A 26,262-nucleotide genomic window follows, 5' to 3' on the forward strand; every position below is an offset into this window, starting at 1 on the left:
CCCCGCAACCACCTAAGGTAGTGTTTACGGGGCAACCACAGTCACTGACATAGAGGTTCCTGGCCTCACAATCACCTAAGCTAGTTCCCTGGGCCCCTAGAAGCAGTAAGGTATAGTTTCTTGGGCAGCCACAGTCATGCAAGCTAGGGTTCCCTGGCCCCCGTAATCACCTAAGGTCGTTTCATGGGCCTTCACAAACAACTAACCTAGAGTTTTCTGGGACCCCATAAGCACCTGAGGGGAGATTCCTGACCCCCTACAATGACCTAAGCTAGAGCATCCTGGGACCCAACATTCGCCTAAGGTAGAGTTTCCTGGACCCACAATCACCTAAGGTAGAGGTTTCTAGGCCCCTACGATCACCTAAGCCAGCGTTTCATGGGTCCCCAAATCTCCTAATGTCGAGTGTTCTGGGACCCCACGATCAGGTAAACTAGTGACTCCGAGGCCCCCAAATCAACTAAGATTATTTCCTGAGCCTCTACAAACACATACGGGAGAATGTCCTGCCACACCCACCCCCCATAATTACCTAAGGTACAGTTTCTTGGGCACCCGCAATCACCTAGGATTTGTTTCCTGGGCCTCCAAAATCCCCTAAGTTAGAGATAGGGGTCTCGCAAAATCACCTAATGGAGAGTTTTCTGGGCCCCCACAAACACACACTAGTTTCCTGGGCTCTGACAATCACCTAAGGTGTTATTTCCCGGGTCCCCTCAATCATCTAAGATCGGGTTTCTGACTCCCCACATCACCTAAGTTAGACTTTCCCGTGCTCCCAACATTACCTAACGTACAGTTCCTTGGGACCACACAGTCCCCTAAGGCTGGGTTTCCTGAAACCCCACAATCACCTCAGGTAGACTTTAGGCCATGATCACCCACTATAGAACTTCTGAAGCCCACAACACCCAACGTAGAGTTTTCCAAGCCCCCACAATCACCTCAGGTGGAGTATCCTGGCCCCATAATCAACTCAGCTGGATTTTCCTTGGGCACCCACAATCACCTACACAGAATTTCCTCAGGTACCGTTATCGCGTAAGATATAGTTTCCTTAAGCACCCAACACCTAGGTCCAGTTTCCAGGGCCTCATAATGCCCTAAAGGTGGATTTCATTAGGCCCCCGCCATTGCTTACACAGAATTTCCAGGCATCCAGATCACCTAGGTAGAGTTTCCTGGGCCCCCACCATCACCATAGCTAGATTTTCCTGAGGCCACAATCACCTCAAGTAATAAGCTGTCAACCCCACACAATTACTTAAAGAAGACTATCCTGGTCCCCCACAATCACTTAACACAGAATTTCCTGGCCCTCTGCCCCCCCATAGGGGAGAGTTTCTTGGGCACCAACAATCACCTAAGCTAGAGTTCTCTGGCCCTACAATCACCTAAGTGAGACCTTTCTTGGTACACCCCCCAATCAACTAAGGTAAATTCTCTGTGTCCCTCAATGGACTCAGGTAGGGTTCCTGGGCCACCACAATAACCTCAGTTAGAGTTACCCAAACTACCATGGTCACCTACGGTCAACTTTTCAGGGCCCACATAATCATGTACACTAGAGCTTCCTGGGCACCACAATCACGGTAGATTTTCTAGGGTCCCCACCGTCACCTAAGGTACAATTACCTTTGGCCAAACGCTCACCCAAGGTAGAATTTCCTTGGTCCACAATCACCGATCACCAGAACTAGAGTTTCCTAGGCCCACAGTCACTGAAGGTAAATATTCCTAGTCCCACCAAAATCACCTAAGGTAAGAGTCTCCTGAGCCCACAATCACCTAAGGTAACGTTTGCGGGGACCACTTCCACCCGAGGTAGATTTTCCTGGGCCCCCAATACCTAAGGGGGAGTTTCCTGGGCCCTCACTATTACCTTTGGTAGTTACCTGGCCCAATTGCCTAGCTAGAGATTCCTTTCAGTTAGACACTCCTAGGCTCACAGGCACCTAAGGTAGAGTTTTTAACCCACCACGTCCATCTCGGTAAAGTTTGGGCCACAGTCACCTACTTTAGAGTTTCCTGGGCTCCCACAATCCCCTAAGGCAGAATTTTCTGGACTCCCGACCATCAGTTCTAAGGCAGAAATTTGGGACCCCACAATGAACTAAAATAGATTTTCTGGAGTACCCACAAACACCTAAGCTAGAGTTTCCTGCCCCCCACCCCCGCCAAGGGAGAGTTCCTGGGACACAGCATCACTTAAGTCAGATTTTTTTCTAGCCCCTCAAAATCAACGAAGGTGGAGTTTCCTAGGTCCCCACCATCAATTATGGTATAGTTTGCTTGGATTACACTCACTTAGGTACCATCCCCCGGAGCGCACACTCACCTAAAGCCGTCTCTCCTGGGCCCACAGTCACCTAACTAAGAGTTTTGTGCCCACAATCACCTAAGGGAGAGACTTCTGGACACCACAGTCACTTATGGTAGAAGTTTCCGGGCCATCAAAGTCACTTAAGGTACACTTTCCTTGGTCCCCACAATGACATAAGCTACTACCTTTGCCTCCACAATCACCAAAGCTAAACTTTCCTGAGACCAAAACCACCGAACATACAGGCTCCTGGACCCCCCAAATCACCTAAGCTAGAGTCTCCAGGGTGCCACAGTCACCTCCACTAGGGTTTTCTCAGCCCCCACTATCACCTAAGGTAGCATTCCTGACCCCCCATAATCACCTAACATAGGGTATCACGAGCCCCCAAGAATCACATAAGCTAGGTTTCTGGGCCTCCTAAATGACGTAAAGTAAGATTTCCTGGGGCACCAAAATCACTCTTATACTTCCATGGCCCCCACGGGGAACTAAGGTACAATGTCCTGCTCCTATAATCCCCTAAGCTCGAGTTTCCTGGGCCCACAATAACGTAAGATAGTTTACTGGGTGGCCACAATCTCCTAAGCTCGAGTGTTCAACACCCCCAAATCACGAAAGGCAGCATTTCCTAGACATACAATCATCTCAGCAAGAGATTTATGGCCCACTACAATCACATAACGAACAGTATGGGGCCACTACTCTAGCGTTTCCTGGGTAGAATTTCTTGTAACAATCATCTAAGGTAGCCTTCCTGGACCCACACAGTCACATAAGGCAGAGTTTCAAGAGGCCACAATCACCTAAGATGGGTATTGCTGGGTTTACAATCACCTCAATAATTGGTTTTGGTCCCCACAATCACATAGGGAGGAATTTCGAGGCACCCAACAATGAATGAAGACAGGGCAAGCTAAGAAGCACAATCACCTGAGCTAGTGTTTCTTGGGCCCCCACAATCAGTTAAGAGTTTTCTGGGCTCCCAATCACCTAGAGTGTCCTGGGTGCCCAAAGTCGAATAAGGTACAATTTGATGCCCCACAAAATCAACTACGTTAAGGCTTCCCTGGTGGTGCAGTGGTTCAGAGTCCGCCTGCCGATGCAGGGAATGTGGGTTCGTGCCCCGGTCCGGGAGGATCCCACGCGGAGCGGAGCAGCTGGGCCCGTGAGCCATGGCCGCTGGGCCTGCGCATCCGGAGCCTGTGCTCCGCAACGGGAGAGGCCACAGCAGTGAGAGGCCCGCGGACCGCAAAGAAAAAAAGCAAAAAACACAAAAGAACACAGAAAATGAACTACCTTACACCCTCCTGGGCCCCACAATCCTGTAAGGTCGAGTGTCCTGGGCCCCAACAATGTCTAATGTCAAGATTCATGGATCCCAATATCACCTTTGGCTGAATAGATATATGTTCCCCTACAAACACCTAAGGTCGAGTCTCTGGGGGCCCCACTATCAGCGAAGTCAAGTTTCCAGCACCTCCACGAGCTCCAGAGCTCGAGCTTCCAGGGTCCCCAAAGTCACCAAGAAGGAGTTTTCCGGGCCTCCACAATCTCCTAGGGTCACGTTTCTTGGGCCACCATCGTCTCCTAAGGTAGAGTTTCCCAAGCTCATAAGCACCAGAGGTCAACTTTTGGGGGACCCCACAAACACATAAGATAGAGTTTCTCTGGCCAACAGTCTCCTCCATAGAGATTCCTGGAATCCCACAATCACCTAAGGTCCAATCTTCAGCGCCCCACAATCACCAGGGAAGAGTTTCCTGGGACCCCACTGCCACTTAAGTTTGAGTTTAGGGCCCCACAATCACTTAAGTTTGATTTTCCCAAGTGCCCACAATCACCTAAGGTATAGTTTCCTAGGTCACCGTCATCATATAAGGTAGATTTTCCCAGGCCCCCACTATCTTCTAAGGGTGATTTCATGGACCCCCACAATCAGGTAAGGTAGTGTCCTCACAAACAACAGGGTAGAATTTCCTAGCCCTTCCATGATCCAATCAACTAAGGTAAACCATTCTGGGCCCCCACAATCACCTAAGGTTGTGTTTTCTGGGCCCACACAATCCCCAAAGGTAGAGATTCCTAGCCTCGCCACCACACACCACCCACCAACATCACCTAAGGCTGAGTTTCCAGGTGAGTTGGGACACATCACCTAAGGCTGATATTCATAGGGCCTTACAATCTCCTAAGGGGGACTTCCCTAAGCCCCCACAATCACCTAAGGCAAGTTTCCTGGGGGTCATCCTCAACTAAGGTAGACAATCCTGGCCCCCCACGACCGACTATGGTACATTATCGTGGCTCCCACCGTCACTTCAGGATGAGGTGATAGCCTAAGGGTGAACTACCTCTACCCCACATTCACATCGGGTAGAGATTCCTGAGCCCCCGTAATCACCTATGGTAGAGTTTCCTGGCCCCCTCAAACTTAACTAAGGCAGACATCCTGGCCTCCCACAATCACCTAAGATCCATATGCATGGTCCCCCACAAACACCTAAGGTAGAGTTTCCTGAGCCCTCACAATCACCTCACATAGACGTTCCCAAGGGCCCTGGGATCACCACCTAAGGTAGAACACCTCAGGTCCCCAGATACCTAAGGTTCAATAATCTGGGCCCCCACAATCAAATAAGGTCAAGTTTCGTGGGTCTCACAGTCACATAGAGTCGAGTTTCCTGGGCCACCTCCATCACCTAATGTCTAGTTTCCAGGGCCCCCACGGTCAACTAATAGGCAGAGGTCCCTGGCCCACAGTCAACTAATGCACAGTTTCCTGGGACCCCGCAACCACCTAAGGTAGTGTTTACGGGGCAACCACAGTCACTGACATAGAGGTTCCTGGCCTCACAATCACCTAAGCTAGTTCCCTGGGCCCCTAGAAGCAGTAAGGTATAGTTTCTTGGGCAGCCACAGTCATGCAAGCTAGGGTTCCCTGGCCCCCGTAATCACCTAAGGTCGTTTCATGGGCCTTCACAAACAACTAACCTAGAGTTTTCTGGGACCCCATAAGCACCTGAGGGGAGATTCCTGACCCCCTACAATAACCTAAGCTAGAGCATCCTGGGACCCAACATTCGCCTAAGGTAGAGTTTCCTGGACCCACAATCACCTAAGGTAGAGGTTTCTAGGCCCCTACGATCACCTAAGCCAGCGTTTCATGGGTCCCCAAATCTCCTAATGTCGAGTGTTCTGGGACCCCACGATCAGGTAAACTAGTGACTCCGAGGCCCCCAAATCAACTAAGATTATTTCCTGAGCCTCTACAAACACATACGGGAGAATGTCCTGCCACACCCACCCCCCATAATTACCTAAGGTACAGTTTCTTGGGCACCCGCAATCACCTAGGATTTGTTTCCTGGGCCTCCAAAATCCCCTAAGTTAGAGATAGGGGTCTCGCAAAATCACCTAATGGAGAGTTTTCTGGCCCCCCACAAACACACACTAGTTTCCTGGGCTCTGACAATCACCTAAGGTGTTATTTCCCGGGTCCCCTCAATCATCTAAGATCGGGTTTCTGACTCCCCACATCACCTAAGTTAGACTTTCCCGTGCTCCCAACATTACCTAACGTACAGTTCCTTGGGACCACACAGTCCCCTAAGGCTGGGTTTCCTGAAACCCCACAATCACCTCAGGTAGACTTTAGGCCATGATCACCCACTATAGAACTTCTGAAGCCCACAACACCTAACGTAGAGTTTTCCAAGCCCCCACAATCACCTCAGGTGGAGTATCCTGGCCCCATAATCAACTCAGCTGGATTTTCCTTGGGCACCCACAATCACCTACACAGAATTTCCTCAGGTACCGTTATCGCGTAAGATATAGTTTCCTTAAGCCCCCAACACCTAGGTCCAGTTTCCAGGGCCTCATAATGCCCTAAAGGTGGATTTGATTAGGCCCCCGCCATTGCTTACACAGAATTTCCAGGCATCCAGATCACCTAGGTAGAGTTTCCTGGGCCCCCACCATCACCATAGCTAGATTTTCCTGAGGCCACAATCACCTCAAGTAATAAGCTGTCAACCCCACACAATTACTTAAAGAAGACTATCCTGGTCCCCCACAATCACTTAACACAGAATTTCCTGGCCCTCTGCCCCCCCATAGGGGAGAGTTTCTTGGGCACCAACAATCACCTAAGCTAGAGTTCTCTGGCCCTACAATCACCTAAGTGAGACCTTTCTTGGTACAACCCCCAATCAACTAAGGTAAATTCTCTGTGTCCCTCAATGGACTCAGGTAGGGTTCCTGGGCCACCACAATAACCTCAGTTAGAGTTACCCAAACTACCATGGTCACCTACGGTCGACTTTTCAGGGCCCACATAATCACGTACACTAGAGCTTCCTGGGCACCACAATCACGGTAGATTTTCTAGGGTCCCCACCGTCACCTAAGGTACAATTACCTTTGGCCAAACGCTCACCCAAGGTAGAATTTCCTTGGTCCACAACCACCGATCACCAGAACTAGAGTTTCCTAGGCCCACAGTCACTGAAGGTAAATATTCCTAGTCCCACCAAAATCACCTAAGGTAAGAGTCTCCTGAGCCCACAATCACCTAAGGTAACGTTTGCGGGGACCACTTCCACCCGAGGTAGATTTTCCTGGGCCCCCAATACCTAAGGGAGAGTTTCCTGGGCCCTCACTATCACCTCTGGTAGTTACCTGGCCCAATTGCCTAGCTAGAGATTCCTTTCAGTTAGACACTCCTAGGCTCACAGGCACCTAAGGTAGAGTTTTTAACCCACCACGTCCATCTCGGTAAAGTTTGGGCCACAGTCACCTACTTTAGAGTTTCCTGGGCTCCCACAATCCCCTAAGGCAGAATTTTCTGGACTCCCGACCATCAGTTCTAAGGCAGAAATTTGGGACCCCACAATGAACTAAAATAGATTTTCTGGAGTACCCACAAACACCTAAGCTAGAGTTTCCTGCCCCCCACCCCCGCCAAGGGAGAGTTCCTGGGACACAGCATCACTTAAGTCAGATTTTTTTCTAGCCCCTCAAAATCAACGAAGGTGGAGTTTCCTAGGTCCCCACCATCAATTATGGTATAGTTTGCTTGGATTACACTCACTTAGGTACCATCCCCCGGAGCGCACACTCACCTAAAGCCGTCTCTCCTGGGCCCACAGTCACCTAACTAAGAGTTTTGTGCCCACAGTCACCTAAGGGAGAGACTTCTGGACACCACAGTCACTTATGGTAGAAGTTTCCGGGCCATCAAAGTCACTTAAGGTACACTTTCCTTGGTCCCCACAATGACATAAGCTACTACCTTTGCCTCCACAATCACCAAAGCTAAACTTTCCTGAGACCAAAACCACCGAACATACAGGCTCCTGGACCCCCCAAATCACCTAAGCTAGAGTCTCCAGGGTGCCACAGTCACCTCCACTAGGGTTTTCTCAGCCCCCACTATCACCTAAGGTAGCATTCCTGACCCCCCATAATCACCTAACATAGGGTATCACGAGCCCCCAAGAATCACATAAGCTAGGTTTCTGGGCCTCCTAAATGACGTAAAGTAAGATTTCCTGGGGCACCAAAATCACTCTTATACTTCCATGGCCCCCACGGGGAACTAAGGTACAATGTCCTGCTCCTATAATCCCCTAAGCTCGAGTTTCCTGGGCCCACAATAACGTAAGATAGTTTACTGGGTGGCCACAATCTCCTAAGCTCGAGTGTTCAACACCCCCAAATCACGAAAGGCAGCATTTCCTAGACATACAATCATCTAAGCAAGAGATTTATGGCCCACTACAATCACATAACGAACAGTATGGGGCCACTACTCTAGCGTTTCCTGGGTAGAATTTCTTGTAGCAATCATCTAAGGTAGCCTTCCTGGACCCACACAGTCACATAAGGCAGAGTTTCAAGAGGCCACAATCACCTAAGATGGGTATTGCTGGGTTTACAATCACCTCAATAATTGGTTTTGGTCCCCACAATCACATAGGGAGGAATTTCGAGGCACCCAACAATGAATGAAGACAGGGCAAGCTAAGAAGCACAATCACCTGAGCTAGTGTTTCTTGGGCCCCCACAATCAGTTAAGAGTTTTCTGGGCTCCCAATCACCTAGAGTGTCCTGGGTGCCCAAAGTCGAATAAGGTACAATTTGATGCCCCACAAAATCAACTACGTTAAGGCTTCCCTGGTGGTGCAGTGGTTCAGAGTCCGCCTGCCGATGCAGGGAATGTGGGTTCGTGCCCCGGTCCGGGAGGATCCCACGCGGAGCGGAGCAGCTGGGCCCGTGAGCCATGGCCGCTGGGCCTGCGCATCCGGAGCCTGTGCTCCGCAACGGGAGAGGCCACAGCAGTGAGAGGCCCGCGGACCGCAAAGAAAAAAAGCAAAAAACACAAAAGAACACAGAAAATGAACTACCTTACACCCTCCTGGGCCCCACAATCCTGTAAGGTCGAGTGTCCTGGGCCCCAACAATGTCTAATGTCAAGATTCATGGATCCCAATATCACCTTTGGCTGAATAGATATATGTTCCCCTACAAACACCTAAGGTCGAGTCTCTGGGGGCCCCACTATCAGCGAAGTCAAGTTTCCAGCACCTCCACGAGCTCCAGAGCTCGAGCTTCCAGGGTCCCCAAAGTCACCAAGAAGGAGTTTTCCGGGCCTCCACAATCTCCTAGGGTCACGTTTCTTGGGCCACCATCGTCTCCTAAGGTAGAGTTTCCCAAGCTCATAAGCACCAGAGGTCAACTTTTGGGGGACCCCACAAACACATAAGATAGAGTTTCTCTGGCCAACAGTCTCCTCCATAGAGATTCCTGGAATCCCACAATCACCTAACGTCCAATCTTCAGCGCCCCACAATCACCAAGGAAGAGTTTCCTGGGACCCCACTGCCACTTAAGTTTGAGTTTAGGGCCCCACAATCACTTAAGTTTGATTTTCCCAAGTGCCCACAATCACCTAAGGTATAGTTTCCTAGGTCACCGTCATCATATAAGGTAGATTTTCCCAGGCCCCCACTATCTTCTAAGGGTGCTTTCATGGACCCCCACCATCAGGTAAGGTAGTGTCCTCACAAACAACAGGGTAGAATTTCCTAGCCCTTCCATGATCCAATCAACTAAGGTAAACCATTCTGGGCCCCCACAATCACCTAAGGTTGTGTTTTCTGGGCCCACACAATCCCCAAAGGTAGAGATTCCTAGCCTCGCCACCACACACCACCCACCAACATCACCTAAGGCTGAGTTTCCAGGTGAGTTGGGACACATCACCTAAGGCTGATATTCATAGGGCCTTACAATCTCCTAAGGGGGACTTCCCTAAGCCCCCACAATCACCTAAGGCAAGTTTCCTGGGGGTCATCCTCAACTAAGGTAGACAATCCTGGCCCCCCACGACCGACTATGGTACATTATCGTGGCTCCCACCGTCACTTCAGGATGAGGTGATAGCCTAAGGGTGAACTACCTCTACCCCACATTCACATCGGGTAGAGATTCCTGAGCCCCCGTAATCACCTATGGTAGAGTTTCCTGGCCCCCTCAAACTTAACTAAGGCAGACATCCTGGCCTCCCACAATCACCTAAGATCCATATGCATGGTCCCCCACAAACACCTAAGGTAGAGTTTCCTGAGCCCTCACAATCACCTCACATAGACGTTCCCAAGGGCCCTGGGATCACCACCTAAGGTAGAACACCTCAGGTCCCCAGATACCTAAGGTTCAATAATCTGGGCCCCCACAATCAACTAAGGTCAAGTTTCGTGGGTCTCACAGTCACATAGAGTCGAGTTTCCTGGGCCACCTCCATCACCTAATGTCTAGTTTCCAGGGCCCCCACGGTCAACTAATAGGCAGAGGTCCCTGGCCCACAGTCAACTAATGCACAGTTTCCTGGGACCCCGCAACCACCTAAGGTAGTGTTTACGGGGCAACCACAGTCACTGACATAGAGGTTCCTGGCCTCACAATCACCTAAGCTAGTTCCCTGGGCCCCTAGAAGCAGTAAGGTATAGTTTCTTGGGCAGCCACAGTCATGCAAGCTAGGGTTCCCTGGCCCCCGTAATCACCTAAGGTCGTTTCATGGGCCTTCACAAACAACTAACCTAGAGTTTTCTGGGACCCCATAAGCACCTGAGGGGAGATTCCTGACCCCCTACAATGACCTAAGCTAGAGCATCCTGGGACCCAACATTCGCCTAAGGTAGAGTTTCCTGGACCCACAATCACCTAAGGTAGAGGTTTCTAGGCCCCTACGATCACCTAAGCCAGCGTTTCATGGGTCCCCAAATCTCCTAATGTCGAGTGTTCTGGGACCCCACGATCAGGTAAACTAGTGACTCCGAGGCCCCCAAATCAACTAAGATTATTTCCTGAGCCTCTACAAACACATACGGGAGAATGTCCTGCCACACCCACCCCCCATAATTACCTAAGGTACAGTTTCTTGGGCAACTGCAATCACCTAGGATTTGTTTCCTGGGCCTCCAAAATCCCCTAAGTTAGAGATAGGGGTCTCGCAAAATCACCTAATGGAGAGTTTTCTGGGCCCCCACAAACACACACTAGTTTCCTGGGCTCTGACAATCACCTAAGGTGTTATTTCCCGGGTCCCCTCAATCATCTAAGATCGGGTTTCTGACTCCCCACATCACCTAAGTTAGACTTTCCCGTGCTCCCAACATTACCTAACGTACAGTTCCTTGGGACCACACAGTCCCCTAAGGCTGGGTTTCCTGAAACCCCACAATCACCTCAGGTAGACTTTAGGCCATGGTCACCCACTATAGAACTTCTGAAGCCCACAACACCTAACGTAGAGTTTTCCAAGCCCCCACAATCACCTCAGGTGGAGTATCCTGGCCCCATAATCAACTCAGCTGGATTTTCCTTGGGCACCCACAATCACCTACACAGAATTTCCTCAGGTACCGTTATCGCGTAAGATATAGTTTCCTTAAGCCCCCAACACCTAGGTCAAGTTTCCAGGGCCTCATAATGCCCTAAAGGTGGATTTGATTAGGCCCCCGCCATTGCTTACACAGAATTTCCAGGCATCCAGATCACCTAGGTAGAGTTTCCTGGGCCCCCACCATCACCATAGCTAGATTTTCCTGAGGCCACAATCACCTCAAGTAATAAGCTGTCAACCCCACACAATTACTTAAAGAAGACTATCCTGGTCCCCCACAATCACTTAACACAGAATTTCCTGGCCCTCTGCCCCCCCATAGGGGAGAGTTTCTTGGGCACCAACAATCACCTAAGCTAGAGTTCTCTGGCCCTACAATCACCTAAGTGAGACCTTTCTTGGTACACCCCCCAATCAACTAAGGTAAATTCTCTGTGTCCCTCAATGGACTCAGGTAGGGTTCCTGGGCCACCACAATAACCTCAGTTAGAGTTACCCAAACTACCATGGTCACCTACGGTCGACTTTTCAGGGCCCACATAATCATGTACACTAGAGCTTCCTGGGCACCACAATCACGGTAGATTTTCTAGGGTCCCCACCGTCACCTAAGGTACAATTACCTTTGGCCAAACGCTCACCCAAGGTAGAATTTCCTTGGTCCACAATCACCGATCACCAGAACTAGAGTTTCCTAGGCCCACAGTCACTGAAGGTAAATATTCCTAGTCCCACCAAAATCACCTAAGGTAAGAGTCTCCTGAGCCCACAATCACCTAAGGTAACGTTTGCGGGGACCACTTCCACCCGAGGTAGATTTTCCTGGGCCCCCAATACCTAAGGGGGAGTTTCCTGAGCCCTCACTATCACCTCTGGTAGTTACCTGGCCCAATTGCCTAGCTAGAGATTCCTTTCAGTTAGACACTCCTAGGCTCACAGGCACCTAAGGTAGAGTTTTTAACCCACCACGTCCATCTCGGTAAAGTTTGGGCCACAGTCACCTACTTTAGAGTTTCCTGGGCTCCCACAATCCCCTAAGGCAGAATTTTCTGGACTCCCGACCATCAGTTCTAAGGCAGAAATTTGGGACCCCACAATGAACTAAAATAGATTTTCTGGAGTACCCACAAACACCTAAGCTAGAGTTTCCTGCCCCCCACCCCCGCCAAGGGAGAGTTCCTGGGACACAGCATCACTTAAGTCAGATTTTTTTCTAGCCCCTCAAAATCAATGAAGGTGGAGTTTCCTAGGTCCCCACCATCAATTATGGTATAGTTTGCTTGGATTACACTCACTTAGGTACCATCCCCTGGAGCGCACACTCACCTAAACCCGTCTCTCCTGGGCCCACAGTCACCTAACTAAGAGTTTTGTGCCCACAGTCACCTAAGGGAGAGACTTCTGGACACCACAGTCACTTATGGTAGAAGTTTCCGGGCCATCAAAGTCACTTAAGGTACACTTTCCTTGGTCCCCACAATGACGTAAGCTACTACCTTTGCCTCCACAATCACCAAAGCTAAACTTTCCTGAGACCAAAACCACCGAACATACAGGCTCCTGGACCCCCCAAATCACCTAAGCTAGAGTCTCCAGGGTGCCACAGTCACCTCCACTAGGGTTTTCTCAGCCCCCACTATCACCTAAGGTAGAATTCCTGACCCCCCATAATCACCTAACATAGGGTATCACGAGCCCCCAAGAATCACATAAGCTAGGTTTCTGGGCCTCCTAAATGACGTAAAGTAAGATTTCCTGGGGCACCAAAATCACTCTTATACTTCCATGGCCCCCACGGGGAACTAAGGTACAATGTCCTGCTCCTATAATCCCCTAAGCTCGAGTTTCCTGGCCCCACAATAACGTAAGATAGTTTACTGGGTGGCCACAATCTCCTAAGCTCGAGTGTTCAACACCCCCAAATCACGAAAGGCAGCATTTCCTAGACATACAATCATCTAAGCAAGAGATTTATGGCCCACTACAATCACATAACGAACAGTATGGGGCCACTACTCTAGCGTTTCCTGGGTAGAATTTCTTGTAACAATCATCTAAGGTAGCCTTCCTGGACCCACACAGTCACATAAGGCAGAGTTTCAAGAGGCCACAATCACCTAAGATGGGTATTGCTGGGTTTACAATCACCTCAATAATTGGTTTTGGTCCCCACAATCACATAGGGAGGAATTTCGAGGCACCCAACAATGAATGAAGACAGGGCAAGCTAAGAAGCACAATCACCTGAGCTAGTGTTTCTTGGGCCCCCACAATCAGTTAAGAGTTTTCTGGGCTCCCAATCACCTAGAGTGTCCTGGGTGCCCAAAGTCGAATAAGGTACAATTTGATGCCCCACAAAATCAACTACGTTAAGGCTTCCCTGGTGGTGCAGTGGTTCAGAGTCCGCCTGCCGATGCAGGGAATGTGGGTTCGTGCCCCGGTCCGGGAGGATCCCACGCGGAGCGGAGCAGCTGGGCCCGTGAGCCATGGCCGCTGGGCCTGCGCATCCGGAGCCTGTGCTCCGCAACGGGAGAGGCCACAGCAGTGAGAGGCCCGCGGACCGCAAAGAAAAAAAGCAAAAAACACAAAAGAACACAGAAAATGAACTACCTTACACCCTCCTGGGCCCCACAATCCTGTAAGGTCGAGTGTCCTGGGCCCCAACAATGTCTAATGTCAAGATTCATGGATCCCAATATCACCTTTGGCTGAATAGATATATGTTCCCCTACAAACACCTAAGGTCGAGTCTCTGGGGGCCCCACTATCAGCGAAGTCAAGTTTCCAGCACCTCCACGAGCTCCAGAGCTCGAGCTTCCAGGGTCCCCAAAGTCACCAAGAAGGAGTTTTCCGGGCCTCCACAATCTCCTAGGGTCACGTTTCTTGGGCCACCATCGTCTCCTAAGGTAGAGTTTCCCAAGCTCATAATCACCAGAGGTCAACTTTTGGGGGACCCCACAAACACATAAGATAGAGTTTCTCTGGCCAACAGTCTCCTCCATAGAGATTCCTGGAATCCCACAATCACCTAACGTCCAATCTTCAGCGCCCCACAATCACCAAGGAAGAGTTTCCTGGGACCCCACTGCCACTTAAGTTTGAGTTTAGGGCCCCACAATCACTTAAGTTTGATTTTCCCAAGTGCCCACAATCACCTAAGGTATAGTTTCCTAGGTCACCGTCATCATATAAGGTAGATTTTCCCAGGCCCCCACTATCTTCTAAGGGTGCTTTCATGGACCCCCACCATCAGGTAAGGTAGTGTCCTCACAAACAACAGGGTAGAATTTCCTAGCCCTTCCATGATCCAATCAACTAAGGTAAACCATTCTGGGCCCCCACAATCACCTAAGGTTGTGTTTTCTGGGCCCACACAATCCCCAAAGGTAGAGATTCCTAGCCTCGCCACCACACACCACCCACCAACATCACCTAAGGCTGAGTTTCCAGGTGAGTTGGGACACATCACCTAAGGCTGATATTCATAGGGCCTTACAATCTCCTAAGGGGGACTTCCCTAAGCCCCCACAATCACCTAAGGCAAGTTTCCTGGGGGTCATCCTCAACTAAGGTAGACAATCCTGGCCCCCCACGACCGACTATGGTACATTATCGTGGCTCCCACCGTCACTTCAGGATGAGGTGATACCCTAAGGGTGAACTACCTCTACCCCACATTCACATCGGGTAGAGATTCCTGAGCCCCCGTAATCACCTATGGTAGAGTTTCCTGGCCCCCTCAAACTTAACTAAGGCAGACCTCCTGGCCTCCCACAATCACCTAAGATCCATATGCATGGTCCCCCACAAACACCTAAGGTAGAGTTTCCTGAGCCCTCACAATCACCTCACATAGACGTTCCCAAGGGCCCTGGGATCACCACCTAAGGTAGAACACCTCAGGTCCCCAGATACCTAAGGTTCAATAATCTGGGCCCCCACAATCAAATAAGGTCAAGTTTCGTGGGTCTCACAGTCACATAGAGTCGAGTTTCCTGGGCCACCTCCATCACCTAATGTCTAGTTTCCAGGGCCCCCACGGTCAACTAATAGGCAGAGGTCCCTGGCCCACAGTCAACTAATGCACAGTTTCCTGGGACCCCGCAACCACCTAAGGTAGTGTTTACGGGGCAACCACAGTCACTGACATAGAGGTTCCTGGCCTCACAATCACCTAAGCTAGTTCCCTGGGCCCCTAGAAGCAGTAAGGTATAGTTTCTTGGGCAGCCACAGTCATGCAAGCTAGGGTTCCCTGGCCCCCGTAATCACCTAAGGTCGTTTCATGGGCCTTCACAAACAACTAACCTAGAGTTTTCTGGGACCCCATAAGCACCTGAGGGGAGATTCCTGACCCCCTACAATGACCTAAGCTAGAGCATCCTGGGACCCAACATTCGCCTAAGGTAGAGTTTCCTGGACCCACAATCACCTAAGGTAGAGGTTTCTAGGCCCCTATGATCACCTAAGCCAGCGTTTCATGGGTCCCCAAATCTCCTAATGTCGAGTGTTCTGGGACCCCACGATCAGGTAAACTAGTGACTCCGAGGCCCCCAAATCAACTAAGATTATTTCCTGAGCCTCTACAAACACATACGGGAGAATGTCCTGCCACACCCACCCCCCATAATTACCTAAGGTACAGTTTCTTGGGCACCTGCAATCACCTAGGATTTGTTTCCTGGGACTCCAAAATCCCCTAAGTTAGAGATAGGGGTCTCGCAAAATCACCTAATGGAGAGTTTTCTGGGCCCCCACAAACACACACTAGTTTCCTGGGCTCTGACAATCACCTAAGGTGTTATTTCCCGGGTCCCCTCAATCATCTAAGATCGGGTTTCTGACTCCCCACATCACCTAAGTTAGACTTTCCCGTGCTCCCAACATTACCTAACGTACAGTTCCTTGGGACCACACAGTCCCCTAAGGCTGGGTTTCCTGAAACCCCACAATCACCTCAGGTAGACTTTAGGCCATGGTCACCCACTATAGAACTTCTGAAGCCCACAACACCTAACGTAGAGTTTTCCAAGCCCCCACAATCACCTCAGGTGGAGTATCCTGGCCCCATAATCAACTCAGCTGGATTTTCCTTGGGCACCCACAATCACCTACACAGAATTTCCTCAGGTACCGTTATCGCGTAAGATATAGTTTCCTTAAGCCCCCAACACCTAGGTCAAGTTTCCAGGGCCTCATAATGCCCTAAAGGTGGATTTGATTAGGCCCCCGCCATTGCTTACACAGAATTCCCAGGCATCCAGATCACCTAGGTAGAGTTTCCTGGGCCCCCACCATCACCATAGCTAGATTTTCCTGAGGCCACAATCACCTCAAGTAATAAGCTGTCAACCCCACACAATTACTTAAAGAAGACTATCCTGGTCCCCCACAATCACTTAACACAGAATTTCCTGGCCCTCTGCCCCCCCATAGGGGAGAGTTTCTTGGGCACCAACAATCACCTAAGCTAGAGTTCTCTGGCCCTACAATCACCTAAGTGAGACCTTTCTTGGTACACCCCCCAATCAACTAAGGTAAATTCTCTGTGTCCCTCAATGGACTCAGGTAGGGTTCCTGGGCCACCACAATAACCTCAGTTAGAGTTACCCAAACTACCATGGTCACCTACGGTCGACTTTTCAGGGCCCACATAATCACGTACACTAGAGCTTCCTGGGCACCACAATCACGGTAGATTTTCTAGGGTCCCCACCGTCACCTAAGGTACAATTACCTTTGGCCAAACGCTCACCCAAGGTAGAATTTCCTTGGTCCACAATCACCGATCACCAGAACTAGAGTTTCCTAGGCCCACAGTCACTGAAGGTAAATATTCCTAGTCCCACCAAAATCACCTAAGGTAAGAGTCTCCTGAGCCCACAATCACCTAAGGTAACGTTTGCGGGGACCACTTCCACCCGAGGTAGATTTTCCTGGGCCCCCAATACCTAAGGGGGAGTTTCCTGAGCCCTCACTATCACCTCTGGTAGTTACCTGGCCCAATTGCCTAGCTAGAGATTCCTTTCAGTTAGACACTCCTAGGCTCACAGGCACCTAAGGTAGAGTTTTTAACCCACCACGTCCATCTCGGTAAAGTTTGGGCCACAGTCACCTACTTTAGAGTTTCCTGGGCTCCCACAATCCCCTAAGGCAGAATTTTCTGGACTCCCGACCATCAGTTCTAAGGCAGAAATTTGGGACCCCACAATGAACTAAAATAGATTTTCTGGAGTACCCACAAACACCTAAGCTAGAGTTTCCTGCCCCCCACCCCCGCCAAGGGAGAGTTCCTGGGACACAGCATCACTTAAGTCAGATTTTTTTCTAGCCCCTCAAAATCAACGAAGGTGGAGTTTCCTAGGTCCCCACCATCAATTATGGTATAGTTTGCTTGGATTACACTCACTTAGGTACCATCCCCCGGAGCGCACACTCACCTAAAGCCGTCTCTCCTGGGCCCACAGTCACCTAACTAAGAGTTTTGTGCCCACAGTCACCTAAGGGAGAGACTTCTGGACACCACAGTCACTTATGGTAGAAGTTTCCGGGCCATCAAAGTCACTTAAGGTACACTTTCCTTGGTCCCCACAATGACATAAGCTACTACCTTTGCCTCCACAATCACCAAAGCTAAACTTTCCTGAGACCAAAACCACCGAACATACAGGCTCCTGGACCCCCCAAATCACCTAAGCTAGAGTCTCCAGGGTGCCACAGTCACCTCCACTAGGGTTTTCTCAGCCCCCACTATCACCTAAGGTAGAATTCCTGACCCCCCATAATCACCTAACATAGGGTATCACGAGCCCCCAAGAATCACATAAGCTAGGTTTCTGGGCCTCCTAAATGACGTAAAGTAAGATTTCCTGGGGCACCAAAATCACTCTTATACTTCCATGGCCCCCACGGGGAACTAAGGTACAATGTCCTGCTCCTATAATCCCCTAAGCTCGAGTTTCCTGGGCCCACAATAACGTAAGATAGTTTACTGGGTGGCCACAATCTCCTAAGCTCGAGTGTTCAACACCCCCAAATCACGAAAGGCAGCATTTCCTAGACATACAATCATCTAAGCAAGAGATTTATGGCCCACTACAATCACATAACGAACAGTATGGGGCCACTACTCTAGCGTTTCCTGGGTAGAATTTCTTGTAACAATCATCTAAGGTAGCCTTCCTGGACCCACACAGTCACATAAGGCAGAGTTTCAAGAGGCCACAATCACCTAAGATGGGTATTGCTGGGTTTACAATCACCTCAATAATTGGTTTTGGTCCCCACAATCACATAGGGAGGAATTTCGAGGCACCCAACAATGAATGAAGACAGGGCAAGCTAAGAAGCACAATCACCTGAGCTAGTGTTTCTTGGGCCCCCACAATCAGTTAAGAGTTTTCTGGGCTCCCAATCACCTAGAGTGTCCTGGGTGCCCAAAGTCGAATAAGGTACAATTTGATGCCCCACAAAATCAACTACGTTAAGGCTTCCCTGGTGGTGCAGTGGTTCAGAGTCCGCCTGCCGATGCAGGGAATGTGGGTTCGTGCCCCGGTCCGGGAGGATCCCACGCGGAGCGGAGCAGCTGGGCCCGTGAGCCATGGCCGCTGGGCCTGCGCATCCGGAGCCTGTGCTCCGCAACGGGAGAGGCCACAGCAGTGAGAGGCCCGCGGACCGCAAAGAAAAAAAGCAAAAAACACAAAAGAACACAGAAAATGAACTACCTTACACCCTCCTGGGCCCCACAATCCTGTAAGGTCGAGTGTCCTGGGCCCCAACAATGTCTAATGTCAAGATTCATGGATCCCAATATCACCTTTGGCTGAATAGATATATGTTCCCCTACAAACACCTAAGGTCGAGTCTCTGGGGGCCCCACTATCAGCGAAGTCAAGTTTCCAGCACCTCCACGAGCTCCAGAGCTCGAGCTTCCAGGGTCCCCAAAGTCACCAAGAAGGAGTTTTCCGGGCCTCCACAATCTCCTAGGGTCACGTTTCTTGGGCCACCATCGTCTCCTAAGGTAGAGTTTCCCAAGCTCATAATCACCAGAGGTCAACTTTTGGGGGACCCCACAAACACATAAGATAGAGTTTCTCTGGCCAACAGTCTCCTCCATAGAGATTCCTGGAATCCCACAATCACCTAAGGTCCAATCTTCAGCGCCCCACAATCACCAAGGAAGAGTTTCCTGGGACCCCACTGCCACTTAAGTTTGAGTTTAGGGCCCCACAATCACTTAAGTTTGATTTTCCCAAGTGCCCACAATCACCTAAGGTATAGTTTCCTAGGTCACCGTCATCATATAAGGTAGATTTTCCCAGGCCCCCACTATCTTCTAAGGGTGCTTTCATGGACCCCCACCATCAGGTAAGGTAGTGTCCTCACAAACAACAGGGTAGAATTTCCTAGCCCTTCCATGATCCAATCAACTAAGGTAAACCATTCTGGGCCCCCACAATCACCTAAGGTTGTGTTTTCTGGGCCCACACAATCCCCAAAGGTAGAGATTCCTAGCCTCGCCACCACACACCACCCACCAACATCACCTAAGGCTGAGTTTCCAGGTGAGTTGGGACACATCACCTAAGGCTGATATTCATAGGGCCTTACAATCTCCTAAGGGGGACTTCCCTAAGCCCCCACAATCACCTAAGGCAAGTTTCCTGGGGGTCATCCTCAACTAAGGTAGACAATCCTGGCCCCCCACGACCGACTATGGTACATTATCGTGGCTCCCACCGTCACTTCAGGATGAGGTGATACCCTAAGGGTGAACTACCTCTACCCCACATTCACATCGGGTAGAGATTCCTGAGCCCCCGTAATCACCTATGGTAGAGTTTCCTGGCCCCCTCAAACTTAACTAAGGCAGACCTCCTGGCCTCCCACAATCACCTAAGATCCATATGCATGGTCCCCCACAAACACCTAAGGTAGAGTTTCCTGAGCCCTCACAATCACCTCACATAGACGTTCCCAAGGGCCCTGGGATCACCACCTAAGGTAGAACACCTCAGGTCCCCAGATACCTAAGGTTCAATAATCTGGGCCCCCACAATCAAATAAGGTCAAGTTTCGTGGGTCTCACAGTCACATAGAGTCGAGTTTCCTGGGCCACCTCCATCACCTAATGTCTAGTTTCCAGGGCCCCCACGGTCAACTAATAGGCAGAGGTCCCTGGCCCACAGTCAACTAATGCACAGTTTCCTGGGACCCCGCAACCACCTAAGGTAGTGTTTACGGGGCAACCACAGTCACTGACATAGAGGTTCCTGGCCTCACAATCACCTAAGCTAGTTCCCTGGGCCCCTAGAAGCAGTAAGGTATAGTTTCTTGGGCAGCCACAGTCATGCAAGCTAGGGTTCCCTGGCCCCCGTAATCACCTAAGGTCGTTTCATGGGCCTTCACAAACAACTAACCTAGAGTTTTCTGGGACCCCATAAGCACCTGAGGGGAGATTCCTGACCCCCTACAATGACCTAAGCTAGAGCATCCTGGGACCCAACATTCGCCTAAGGTAGAGTTTCCTGGACCCACAATCACCTAAGGTAGAGGTTTCTAGGCCCCTACGATCACCTAAGCCAGCGTTTCATGGGTCCCCAAATCTCCTAATGTCGAGTGTTCTGGGACCCCACGATCAGGTAAACTAGTGACTCCGAGGCCCCCAAATCAACTAAGATTATTTCCTGAGCCTCTACAAACACATACGGGAGAATGTCCTGCCACACCCACCCCCCATAATTACCTAAGGTACAGTTTCTTGGGCACCTGCAATCACCTAGGATTTGTTTCCTGGGCCTCCAAAATCCCCTAAGTTAGAGATAGGGGTCTCGCAAAATCACCTAATGGAGAGTTTTCTGGGCCCCCACAAACACACACTAGTTTCCTGGGCTCTGACAATCACCTAAGGTGTTATTTCCCGGGTCCCCTCAATCATCTAAGATCGGGTTTCTGACTCCCCACATCACCTAAGTTAGACTTTCCCGTGCTCCCAACATTACCTAACGTACAGTTCCTTGGGACCACACAGTCCCCTAAGGCTGGGTTTCCTGAAACCCCACAATCACCTCAGGTAGACTTTAGGCCATGGTCACCCACTATAGAACTTCTGAAGCCCACAACACCTAACGTAGAGTTTTCCAAGCCCCCACAATCACCTCAGGTGGAGTATCCTGGCCCCATAATCAACTCAGCTGGATTTTCCTTGGGCACCCACAATCACCTACACAGAATTTCCTCAGGTACCGTTATCGCGTAAGATATAGTTTCCTTAAGCCCCCAACACCTAGGTCAAGTTTCCAGGGCCTCATAATGCCCTAAAGGTGGATTTGATTAGGCCCCCGCCATTGCTTACACAGAATTTCCAGGCATCCAGATCACCTAGGTAGAGTTTCCTGGGCCCCCACCATCACCATAGCTAGATTTTCCTGAGGCCACAATCACCTCAAGTAATAAGCTGTCAACCCCACACAATTACTTAAAGAAGACTATCCTGGTCCCCCACAATCACTTAACACAGAATTTCCTGGCCCTCTGCCCCCCCATAGGGGAGAGTTTCTTGGGCACCAACAATCACCTAAGCTAGAGTTCTCTGGCCCTACAATCACCTAAGTGAGACCTTTCTTGGTACACCCCCCAATCAACTAAGGTAAATTCTCTGTGTCCCTCAATGGACTCAGGTAGGGTTCCTGGGCCACCACAATAACCACAGTTAGAGTTACCCAAACTACCATGGTCACCTACGGTCGACTTTTCAGGGCCCACATAATCACGTACACTAGAGCTTCCTGGGCACCACAATCACGGTAGATTTTCTAGGGTCCCCACCGTCACCTAAGGTACAATTACCTTTGGCCAAACGCTCACCCAAGGTAGAATTTCCTTGGTCCACAATCACCGATCACCAGAACTAGAGTTTCCTAGGCCCACAGTCACTGAAGGTAAATATTCCTAGTCCCACCAAAATCACCTAAGGTAAGAGTCTCCTGAGCCCACAATCACCTAAGGTAACGTTTGCGGGGACCACTTCCACCCGAGGTAGATTTTCCTGGGCCCCCAATACCTAAGGGGGAGTTTCCTGAGCCCTCACTATCACCTCTGGTAGTTACCTGGCCCAATTGCCTAGCTAGAGATTCCTTTCAGTTAGACACTCCTAGGCTCACAGGCACCTAAGGTAGAGTTTTTAACCCACCACGTCCATCTCGGTAAAGTTTGGGCCACAGTCACCTACTTTAGAGTTTCCTGGGCTCCCACAATCCCCTAAGGCAGAATTTTCTGGACTCCCGACCATCAGTTCTAAGGCAGAAATTTGGGACCCCACAATGAACTAAAATAGATTTTCTGGAGTACCCACAAACACCTAAGCTAGAGTTTCCTGCCCCCCACCCCCGCCAAGGGAGAGTTCCTGGGACACAGCATCACTTAAGTCAGATTTTTTTCTAGCCCCTCAAAATCAACGAAGGTGGAGTTTCCTAGGTCCCCACCATCAATTATGGTATAGTTTGCTTGGATTACACTCACTTAGGTACCATCCCCTGGAGCGCACACTCACCTAAACCCGTCTCTCCTGGGCCCACAGTCACCTAACTAAGAGTTTTGTGCCCACAGTCACCTAAGGGAGAGACTTCTGGACACCACAGTCACTTATGGTAGAAGTTTCCGGGCCATCAAAGTCACTTAAGGTACACTTTCCTTGGTCCCCACAATGACATAAGCTACTACCTTTGCCTCCACAATCACCAAAGCTAAACTTTCCTGAGACCAAAACCACCGAACATACAGGCTCCTGGACCCCCCAAATCACCTAAGCTAGAGTCTCCAGGGTGCCACAGTCACCTCCACTAGGGTTTTCTCAGCCCCCACTATCACCTAAGGTAGAATTCCTGACCCCCCATAATCACCTAACATAGGGTATCACGAGCCCCCAAGAATCACATAAGCTAGGTTTCTGGGCCTCCTAAATGACGTAAAGTAAGATTTCCTGGGGCACCAAAATCACTCTTATACTTCCATGGCCCCCACGGGGAACTAAGGTACAATGTCCTGCTCCTATAATCCCCTAAGCTCGAGTTTCCTGGGCCCACAATAACGTAAGATAGTTTACTGGGTGGCCACAATCTCCTAAGCTCGAGTGTTCAACACCCCCAAATCACGAAAGGCAGCATTTCCTAGACATACAATCATCTAAGCAAGAGATTTATGGCCCACTACAATCACATAACGAACAGTATGGGGCCACTACTCTAGCGTTTCCTGGGTAGAATTTCTTGTAACAATCATCTAAGGTAGCCTTCCTGGACCCACACAGTCACATAAGGCAGAGTTTCAAGAGGCCACAATCACCTAAGATGGGTATTGCTGGGTTTACAATCACCTCAATAATTGGTTTTGGTCCCCACAATCACATAGGGAGGAATTTCGAGGCACCCAACAATGAATGAAGACAGGGCAAGCTAAGAAGCACAATCACCTGAGCTAGTGTTTCTTGGGCCCCCACAATCAGTTAAGAGTTTTCTGGGCTCCCAATCACCTAGAGTGTCCTGGGTGCCCAAAGTCGAATAAGGTACAATTTGATGCCCCACAAAATCAACTACGTTAAGGCTTCCCTGGTGGTGCAGTGGTTCAGAGTCCGCCTGCCGATGCAGGGAATGTGGGTTCGTGCCCCGGTCCGGGAGGATCCCACGCGGAGCGGAGCAGCTGGGCCCGTGAGCCATGGCCGCTGGGCCTGCGCATCCGGAGCCTGTGCTCCGCAACGGGAGAGGCCACAGCAGTGAGAGGCCCGCGGACCGCAAAGAAAAAAAGCAAAAAACACAAAAGAACACAGAAAATGAACTACCTTACACCCTCCTGGGCCCCACAATCCTGTAAGGTCGAGTGTCCTGGGCCCCAACAATGTCTAATGTCAAGATTCATGGATCCCAATATCACCTTTGGCTGAATAGATATATGTTCCCCTACAAACACCTAAGGTCGAGTCTCTGGGGGCCCCACTATCAGCGAAGTCAAGTTTCCAGCACCTCCACGAGCTCCAGAGCTCGAGCTTCCAGGGTCCCCAAAGTCACCAAGAAGGAGTTTTCCGGGCCTCCACAATCTCCTAGGGTCACGTTTCTTGGGCCACCATCGTCTCCTAAGGTAGAGTTTCCCAAGCTCATAAGCACCAGAGGTCAACTTTTGGGGGACCCCACAAACACATAAGATAGAGTTTCTCTGGCCAACAGTCTCCTCCATAGAGATTCCTGGAATCCCACAATCACCTAAGGTCCAATCTTCAGCGCCCCACAATCACCAAGGAAGAGTTTCCTGGGACCCCACTGCCACTTAAGTTTGAGTTTAGGGCCCCACAATCACTTAAGTTTGATTTTCCCAAGTGCCCACAATCACCTAAGGTATAGTTTCCTAGGTCACCGTCATCATATAAGGTAGATTTTCCCAGGCCCCCACTATCTTCTAAGGGTGCTTTCATGGACCCCCACCATCAGGTAAGGTAGTGTCCTCACATACAACAGGGTAGAATTTCCTAGCCCTTCCATGATCCAATCAACTAAGGTAAACCATTCTGGGCCCCCACAATCACCTAAGGTTGTGTTTTCTGGGCCCACACAATCCCCAAACGTAGAGATTCCTAGCCTCGCCACCACACACCACCCACCAACATCACCTAAGGCTGAGTTTCCAGGTGAGTTGGGACACATCACCTAAGGCTGATATTCATAGGGCCTTACAATCTCCTAAGGGGGACTTCCCTAAGCCCCCACAATCACCTAAGGCAAGTTTCCTGGGGGTCATCCTCAACTAAGGTAGACAATCCTGGCCCCCCACGACCGACTATGGTACATTATCGTGGCTCCCACCGTCACTTCAGGATGAGGTGATAGCCTAAGGGTGAACTACCTCTACCCCACATTCACATCGGGTAGAGATTCCTGAGCCCCCGTAATCACCTATGGTAGAGTTTCCTGGCCCCCTCAAACTTAACTAAGGCAGACATCCTGGCCTCCCACAATCACCTAAGATCCATATGCATGGTCCCCCACAAACACCTAAGGTAGAGTTTCCTGAGCCCTCACAATCACCTCACATAGACGTTCCCAAGGGCCCTGGGATCACCACCTAAGGTAGAACACCTCAGGTCCCCAGATACCTAAGGTTCAATAATCTGGGCCCCCACAATCAAATAAGGTCAAGTTTCGTGGGTCTCACAGTCACATAGAGTCGAGTTTCCTGGGCCACCTCCATCACCTAATGTCTAGTTTCCAGGGCCCCCACGGTCAACTAATAGGCAGAGGTCCCTGGCCCACAGTCAACTAATGCACAGTTTCCTGGGACCCCGCAACCACCTAAGGTAGTGTTTACGGGGCAACCACAGTCACTGACATAGAGGTTCCTGGCCTCACAATCACCTAAGCTAGTTCCCTGGGCCCCTAGAAGCAGTAAGGTATAGTTTCTTGGGCAGCCACAGTCATGCAAGCTAGGGTTCCCTGGCCCCCGTAATCACCTAAGGTCGTTTCATGGGCCTTCACAAACAACTAACCTAGAGTTTTCTGGGACCCCATAAGCACCTGAGGGGAGATTCCTGACCCCCTACAATGACCTAAGCTAGAGCATCCTGGGACCCAACATTCGCCTAAGGTAGAGTTTCCTGGACCCACAATCACCTAAGGTAGAGGTTTCTAGGTCCCTACGATCACCTAAGCCAGCGTTTCATGGGTCCCCAAATCTCCTAATGTCGAGTGTTCTGGGACCCCACGATCAGGTAAACTAGTGACTCCGAGGCCCCCAAATCAACTAAGATTATTTCCTGAGCCTCTACAAACACATACGGGAGAATGTCCTGCCACACCCACCCCCCATAATTACCTAAGGTACAGTTTCTTGGGCACCCGCAATCACCTAGGATTTGTTTCCTGGGCCTCCAAAATCCCCTAAGTTAGAGATAGGGGTCTCGCAAAATCACCTAATGGAGAGTTTTCTGGGCCCCCACAAACACACACTAGTTTCCTGGGCTCTGACAATCACCTAAGGTGTTATTTCC

This window comes from Mesoplodon densirostris, chromosome 4 (genome assembly GCF_025265405.1).
Source record: "Mesoplodon densirostris isolate mMesDen1 chromosome 4, mMesDen1 primary haplotype, whole genome shotgun sequence".
NCBI lineage: Eukaryota > Metazoa > Chordata > Mammalia > Artiodactyla > Ziphiidae > Mesoplodon > Mesoplodon densirostris.